This window comes from Penaeus vannamei, chromosome 38 (genome assembly GCF_042767895.1).
Source record: "Penaeus vannamei isolate JL-2024 chromosome 38, ASM4276789v1, whole genome shotgun sequence".
Classification (NCBI taxonomy): Eukaryota; Metazoa; Arthropoda; class Malacostraca; order Decapoda; family Penaeidae; genus Penaeus; species Penaeus vannamei.
Genome location: NC_091586.1, coordinates 15779031 through 15786530, shown reverse-complemented (window position 1 = coordinate 15786530; position 7500 = coordinate 15779031). Strand labels below are relative to the sequence as shown.

Here is a 7500-nt window from a genome sequence, read left to right as displayed (position 1 = left end):
CTTAAGATTACTTGCTCGTATTCCCAGTCAATTCTCTTCGTCTAATAATTTGATGATTTTTTACCAGTATGTGCTGTGGAGCTGTTTACTTTCATTTTCAAATACTTTGTTTTGGGCATCATACACATAAGGACAGTGAATGTTATTGTACTCCAGAAAGTTGCTTTGCCTTTCAAGTGTTTTACCAGGTCTTTCATTATGTTTTTCCCCAAATTTTCATGGAACAATGCTTTTGTGTGTTCTATAATGGCAATTTGCATTAGTCTTGATCGTCTTGTTTGTTCATTCCAGCCTTGTCTCTCTGATTGTTGTATTATAGTCTCATATTCAGCTTTCAGGTTTACCTCTTCGTTTGTTGAAATTGTTTAGGGGGAATACTTTGTTCTTCTGCGTGTGCCACCTTTCTGGTGGATCTCGTTCCGGATTCTGAGGTCCAAATAGTCCAAGTGGTCCAATGAGAGAGGTCTCAGGTCTCAGGAGTGAGTCGCGAGAAGTACCTGCTGGTGAGTGAGCGAAGAGAAGGCAATTAACCTGATGGCTACCCTAGAAAGTATGCGGACCTTCAGGTTGCGGATAGTGCAACTTCAAGTGCGATACATCTGGCCTTCATTTTTGGTAGCCGTGCTCTAGCTCATTAGTAATTTGAGACAATCGACAAAATCAGAAAAATACCCCCTTTTCTTTGTCAAAATGATTGTATTTATATCATACATTTTTTTCAGATTTTCCACTTCATTTCTAACAAGCGTCATTAGAAGGCTTTCCTCCCTAGGAGGAGCCAGTGTAACATTGCTCCCCCTTTTGATATGTATACAAATTTACACATATTGTCATGAAAATGAATTTCTGTCCCTATTAAAAGTACTCCAGCACTTATTCACCAGCAGAAATTAATCGTGAACATTAGAGGTCAAAGGTAATCTTACTAGTCTTATTTTCTTTAAGAAATGAGGACCTTATGCTTTAGTACTTTTTTCTTTCTTTCGATAGTATATGGTTCATCACTGTTGTGATGCGATGCGCATGTACGTCAAGGATAATCACTAAAAAATTAATCAATTTGAAGTAACAGTTTACTGATGTTAAATTTTCATCGTTAACGGTGTATTTTCAAACATATGGTCAAGGTAGCATCACAATGTTGTCACAAGAATGATCGAGGATTCTGGATTAAGCTTTCTGTCCAAACTTAATAAAGGTGCATAGGACTTATTCGATGTTACTACTAAAGACCAATATTTCCCCCCATATAACAATAACACGAGATGCATCATAGGACTACTAGTTATGATCCTAAATCGCCTTGCATTGGGAGTCAGCTTGGTCTGAGTAATCAAAAATATAAATTTAGAAAAGGTATGAATGAAAATGAACTTCACAGTGCAAGAGATGTTTTTGACTGCTTTCCGTTATACCTTCAGCAGAAATACAAAAAGGTTGCAATCAAACACAATGTGCTATTTTCTTTTATTTTTCTTGGTACTCTCTTGATGTATTATATAACCACAATTTTCAAGGATCTGTCTTGCAGCGTTGTTTATATGCCTGAACCTGTCAGGCCCCAGATGGATGCCCCCATACCACCTAGTGACCACAACTAGGACATTCTGTGCACCCACAATCTGAAAAGAATATAATAATATTAACTACCAGAAGTTCTCGGATAATATCTTATTATTAATATTAAGTTCTTCGCATGACGTCAGTGTTCACCTGATAAATCTACCCTTGTCATGGATTTTTTTTTTTCATCAGTATCTGATATGCTATTTCTAAACAATATCAACATATGTTCAAGCCAGGTCTTGCAAGATGAAATCCATGAGGATTTGTAAACTGTCTCATTTTTAATAAATCTCATTTATACACTGTGGGTTTTTCTACCTCTAAATTATTTGTGCATTCCTTCTTTAAGCCTCTCCTTCTTATGGTGAGAGATATGAGAAATATTTCAGTGATCCAAGAACAAACATGTATAACAAATGTGGAAAGTAGGGGAAGTGTACCTATATTGGACCGGTCCCAATATTGGACCACCAGCGTTTCTCCACACTGGGTAGTGCTTTCAGACAGTGGCGACATCTAGCGGACTGCTTATAAACTAAGTCCATCATGGCCGACACCAAGAAGTTTTAGTGCGGGAATTTCACATAAAAAGGCGAGAAAAACATTTTCTACCCCCTTCCTTATAAAAACTGACGAATTTAAAGAGTGTGGCAGGAGGCCGTGAATAGAGAAATGTGCAGAACAACAAGTTGATAGGTGGTCAGTTTTGGATAAAATTATCGCATCTGGAATGAAAGTTCTCGCACCCTCCGAGCTTTTACACCGGGAACTTTTAGACTTGACCTTGACGTAAATTGGACCAGTCGGGGTGCCTCATATTGGACCAGTGGTCCAATATAGGGCACGCTGGTCCAATATAAGGCACAAGCAGGCCAATATAAGGAACACGTGAGCTTGAGCTTTGGGTCCATCCATATAAGGTCAGATGCTGACTGGAATTGACAAGGGATAACAGGAATTTTCATTTAGAGTACCGGTAAGCCTATATAGGCATTAGACTGGTGCTATATTCTGTGATCTAGGATAATTTCAGTTTAGCATTCTTTCAAGCTTTTAAGACGAGCGAAAGAGAAGAATACTTATTGAAATTTATGATTTTCCAATTATAAGGCAAAATTATCTTTCAGGGGAAAATATGGGAAGTGGAGTGAAGACATGGAAAGGGCGATTATGTCGTTCAGGAACGGAGACGCGGGACTAAATGCTATAAGTTGTACATACGGGGTACCCAAGGCGACACTAAAAAGTCATCTTGAAGACAAGAACAAATATGCTAATGGTACAAAGAAGTGTTTCGGTCGCCCGTGCACTCTGCCTGCACAACTGGAGGATATGCTAGTAGAATACCTGTTATAACAGGGTTTGACTGTACTTGTTGTTGCCACAGTTCAAGGTTGAATTTCTAATAAAAGTGTTTTCAAATGTCTGTGTCACCAGCCGTTCCTAAAATCAAATCAGTTGGATATTAACCCTATCGTATGTTGGACCACGCGTCCCGATATTGGACCGCCTGGTCCAATATCGGTAACCATGTGGTCCAGTTAAAGTCCTACATACCCTAAATTGGACCAGTGAAGCTAAAATCATTTTTGAGTATTATGGAAAAAGTAACCAACTCTGGCATTCGGGAAGGCATTGGAGTACCTCATGGCTACATACTAATTGCATCTCATTCCCATTTGTAATACTGGAGAAATAGGACATAGAAGTTAGGTGGTCCAATATAGGTACACTTCCCCTAGATCACCTTCCTATAAATTCTAGGTAATCGAAACCTCGACTTAATGCGATGAAGCAGCTAGTAAACTCAAGAACTGGTCGATTTATTTATAAGCGAAAATCTCGCCCTGTACCAGGGCTGTCTACTTTTCCGTAGCAGCATTTCTGCCCTTCTCAAAACTTCATATGATAAAGAAGACAGTGATTTTAAGATTCCCTGCGTAACTTTTTTACTTTTTGCCCTGCCAAAAACAATGTACAATATATGCCTTACCAAGCCAGTAATGTAATATAATATTCAACAACATAAAATGCACCCGCATCTCTTTATAGAAAATGTATTAGATGTATGTTAAGAAAATCTGACACTGAACCTGTAGACTTGATTTCTTTAAAAAGTATGCTATTCAAAGTGAGTGTGTTGCAGGGCTGAATGTTTAAAGTCTCTCTGAAATGACATGGGATGAAATTTCCGCCACAACGACGCCAACTTTGCTTCATCACATTAATTCATATCAGGATGGTTTCAGCAATTTTCATGTTCAATTTATGTCAACTTAAATTACTTCATTATTGTTTTATACACCTTTCTTTTGCATCAAAACATCTGTAGTCATACAAAATAACAAAATTATGGCATTAGGAAAAATAATCGTTGTGACGTCCCTCGGTCGTCTTTTGTTTCCGTAGAGCAGACGAATTTCCGTAGCATTCCAGCCCTACCTGACACCGTATATGGCGCACTGAACACGAGGATTAGCCCAAGAACTCTATCAGTATTTTTTCTCTCTCTCTTTCAACTAAATCAACATACTGGTAACACATTTATGTTTGTAATATATATGGTATAAGTACCTGGGAGAGATGGAAAAAGATAACATCGAAGAACTCATAGCCTGTGTGCCAGCCTATACATATGCATGTCTATGTGTCTATGTCTGGATTTGACTGTCTGCGTGTGTGTGTGCAAGCACTAACGTTTTTATAAGCCTGCCTGTGTGTTAGTGCGTTCTTACCTTGTTCATCAAGGGTAACCACCCATTATGTTTTCATTGCCATGTAATTTTTGGATATGATGTACGTTTCAAGTACATGCAATATCTTCTGGGGGATTCATTCCTCAGTTGTCTTAACCGGGGGCAACATTGCCTCCGACTTAACGCTAAAAATACTTTAAGTCACTTTGAAGCTGTTAAACAAAGGAAATCTTAATACTAAAAAATACAAGTAAAAAATGATTTTTTTTCATAAATAAGAAAGTAAAAAATGGATATTTCTTTTGTGTATGCGTGTAAAACAAACATACAAACACAAACACACACACACTGATAGACATCGAACCGACACTTTTTTTTCTAATCTTTAGGTATGGAAAATATATATAACTGTTAAACAGGGTAAGTGTCTTACTGATAACCAAAATATATAAAGGATACAATCAAAAACAATGTGCTACTTCGTTTTTTTATTTCTTTTACTGCTCTCTTGATGCTTTATATATCCACAGCTTTCAAGTATCTGCCTTGTAGCATTATTTATATGCTTGAATCTGTCTGGCCCCAGTAAGATGCCCCCAAACCATCTTGAGACCACAACTAAGACATTCTGGGCATCCACAATCTGAAATATTGGGTAATGAATTACAACAAAAAGTCCTAAAATAGAATAAATTTACCTTTCCCATAGGATTTTGGATAAGAAAATACCAAGTAGTTGACTGAAAATCACAATAACTGATAGCAACTGTTTAGGCTTCACTGCCTTTTATGTAAGCCTGATGAAATTACCTTTTATACGAAAGTATAAAAAAAAGTCTTACTGTCATTAGTGCTGAGTATGCTTTTTGCAAATAAAACCAACGGCACAAGTGTACTTAAAATATCAAAAGAAAAACTGGATATTTCCAATATCTCAAGACCAAAAGATTTTCTATATGTTAAGATGGGGAGATTATCAAGGCATGCATAATACTTGGATTAAATATTGAACAAAATATTGTGCAGAGGGCCTCAAGGAAAGTGGGTCCCAGTATATTCCTGATAGCAGATTTACTATGGACAATGGTGAAAATACTAGATGAAGCAGGGCCACAAAGAGAAAAAATATATATTGCTGAAGAGAGCTCAGAGTGGTCTAAAAGTTCATCCAGTTGTAACAAAGATGAAATAAAGAATTAAAGACATTTCAAATAAATGTTTCTTTATTACTAATAATTAACAATAATACGACTTCATACAATCTTTTCGGTGCATAGATCCTCTTAAAACTTTATTCCGTACCCAATACGGCATGTAATACTTTAAATTCATGTCATCTTGCTCTCATCTTTTCTCCAATTTTGTAAGGTTTATATATTTCAAGTCCTCTTTATAATTTGTGTGATCCCGTGGGTCTAAGTGACTATTCATAATTCTTCCGGCATCCTTATCAACTCTTGACCCATTTAGTACCATTTAGTACAAGTCTACTGGGACAGCAGAAATATGTGACTACATGGCATTGGTTATCTTTCAAATCTTAGGTACAACTCCATTTAAACAAATACGATACATTTGGAGCATTTGGCATGAACCCAAATGTAATTATGCATCTTAAAACATATTCAGCTAGATATCTGGGAGTATATTTCAGTTGAAATATGAGGTAACAAGGTAGCTGGTATGGTTGAATGATGAATAATTAATGGTTGATGGTTAATGGTTAGAAGCGAAATAAATGTGCTAGACATCTAAGGTCACATAGCACTACAGGAAGGTATAGTAAAGGGTGATGTCAGGTGATAGTTGCTATGCGTCAACTATCTAGAGTAATGTTGGAAAGTTGAAGATGGGTAAGGGAGTTAATGAGGGAAAGGGTTATGGTGGTTTAAGTAAGAGAATTAGATCAAGTGAAGGATATTGATGCATCTGAGAAAGGAGAACAGGTTGTTATAAGAAGCAATGATATGACGTGGGTTTGGTCTGTGAAAACAGAAACCGCGAATATTCCAATGTAGGAGAGCTATATCTGTTATTTTATGAGTGAAAACGCCGGGGGGTGTTGGGGAATCTGGGGGGGGGGGGGAGCTAGGAGGTGTAAAGGAGGAGTATCAGGAGGTAGGGAATCTGGGGAAGGGCATTGTTGTGACATGAGCGATTCCCGTGTGTATCCGGGAGGGAGTGGAAAGGATAGAGGGGATGGAGGGAGGGAGTATGTGCGTATAAATGGAGTTGAAGGGGGTGGGTTGTGTTGGAAGGGAGTAGGAGGAAGTGGTGTGGGGGGAATATTAGTGGTAGGAGGATGGATATCGGAAGGATGATAATTAGAGTTGAAGGGGATGTGTTGTCTTGAGAGGGATTAGGAGGAAGGGGTGTGGGGGTGCTATGAGTAAGAGGGGGGGGGTGGATTTCAGGAGAATGAATATCGGTGGTGGACGGCATTGAGGGGGTTAGGTTGTGTTGAGAGGGAGTAGGAGGAAGGTGTGTAGGGAGAATATGAGTAGGAGGGTATGGATATCGGCAATCACTTCAAGTGTGGAGGGAGCATGAGTTATGGAAATTTGTGTCTCAAGCATATAGCTTTGAATGTCTTCCATAGTTTCTGCAGTGGAGTTGGTTGAAGAGTTTTGTGGGACAAAGGTGTTCTTATGAGGGGGGGGGGGAAGAGGAGACTGGTGTCTGAGGAGTAAAGGTAGGTGGAGGTGAGTGTGCGATAGGGGAAGAAGGGGTGGAACGTTTAGTCTGTCTACTGCGGGTAGGTCGGGGAGGGAGAGGGGATGGTGTTGGGGCTGTAGTTGAGATTGGGGTGTCTGGATTAAGAGTGGCAAAATAATTTGACTGGGGGAGGTTGAATGTAAAAGTGGAAGTGGTGGAAGTGGGGAAGTAAGTAATTATAGGAGAGGGTGTAGGAACATCTTGAGGTGGAGGGGGAGGGGCAGAGCGAGCGACATTACTAGAGTAGGGAGTATAAGAAAAACCATGTCGGCGAGCTTCCTGTCTGGCTTCACGTAGAGCGAGACCATTTTTGTATCTGAGAGCTGCCATCTCACACTCGAACTTGTAAGTGGAACAGCCTCTATAAAATACATTATGGGGGCCGCTGTAGTTAGCACATGTGCGTGTTTCTGCAGGGGAGTTTGATCTGTTATGACCAGGTTGGGCACAGAGGCGGCATCGGTCTGTGGAACAGCAGTGTTTGGCAGGATGTCTAAATCGCCAACAATTTTGACATTGACGG

General features: G+C 39.2%; 1 long non-coding RNA gene across 1 annotated transcript; it reads right to left on the bottom strand.

Moving 5' to 3' along the window:
* Positions 1-1455: 1455 nt before the first annotated feature.
* LOC138859891 (uncharacterized) lies at positions 1456-7493 on the bottom strand. The gene is made up of 2 exons (XR_011398228.1): positions 2007-7493; positions 1456-1622 (listed from the first exon to the last, which is right to left on the bottom strand). It is a non-coding gene; the product is annotated as an uncharacterized lncRNA (long non-coding RNA).
* Positions 7494-7500: the final 7 nt, after the last annotated feature.